Below are 1,136 nucleotides of genomic sequence, written 5' to 3' on the forward strand. Positions count from 1 at the left end.
TGCTCTAACTACGAAAATATTTGATTTACAAATAAGGAATCCTTCTTCGCGGAATTTCATTTATCATGTAGGGTCTAGAACCGATTAACTGCGATAAACGAGGGTTCACTGTATATACAAACATTTCATGTAAATTTTCCATTACTTTTTAATACCATTTTTCCGAGAACTTTTTGAAGTCTCCAACTATTAAGGAGTCCTGGTGGCATAGTGGGTTGCACTTTGGATCAGCAATTTGAAACCACCCTAGGAAAAACAAATGAGGCTTTCTGCTTCCATAAAGACTCACAGCTTCAGAAACCCTATGAGACATATCTACTCTCTTCTACAGGTTTGCTATGAGACAGAATTAACTCAGTGGCCATGAGCTTCATTTTAAAATTTTTTATCTGTCTATCTGTCTATAAAAACCACTACCACTGCGTCTTCACAACTAATAGTGACCCTTTGGTGCAGAGTACAACTCCTCTGCAGACTTGTCAATGCTGCACATTTTTATAAAGGCAAAGCCACTTCTTCCTCCTGTAATGGTAGTTTCAAACCATCAACCTGGCCTTTAGCAGCCCAATACTACTATGCGACTAGGACACACTCTCCTATCATGGAAGGATATTTTTTATTAGGCCAGGATTCTGATTATGTGAGCTGGAAAGTACATAACTTATTCTATATTAGTATATATTTAGCTTGATTTTCATTTTGCCGCTGTAAGTTATAAAGTATAAATTATTTAGCATAAATATTTGTGGACATCAGTAATTGATGACTACATTACTATATATTTCTTAAAGTAGAATCACTGCACTGATGAGTATAAATATCATCATTTGAGATTTATTTTTATATTAGCTCTCTAGAGGGATCTACGCTTATAATAAAATTAGGGCACTTAATACTACAGTTGAGATTCAATCCAATGTCAATTTATTCTTCCAGTGAATACATATTAATGGTCAATCAACTTCATTTAAACTATATAATATGTTAACTATAAAATGGTATCATTTTCCAATGACTTCCATTAGGAATAGTTTTCAGGACGCTTTAAATCTTTAAATAAAAAAGTAAATAGAGGTAAATTTGGAAAAGTCCATGGATCTTTCAAACTGCATTTCATAGAAATTAAACTCCTCTTT

This window comes from Echinops telfairi, unplaced genomic scaffold (assembly GCF_000313985.2).
Source record: "Echinops telfairi isolate 266 unplaced genomic scaffold, ASM31398v2 ScPeMD7_7403;HRSCAF=8441, whole genome shotgun sequence".
Classification (NCBI taxonomy): Eukaryota; Metazoa; Chordata; class Mammalia; order Afrosoricida; family Tenrecidae; genus Echinops; species Echinops telfairi.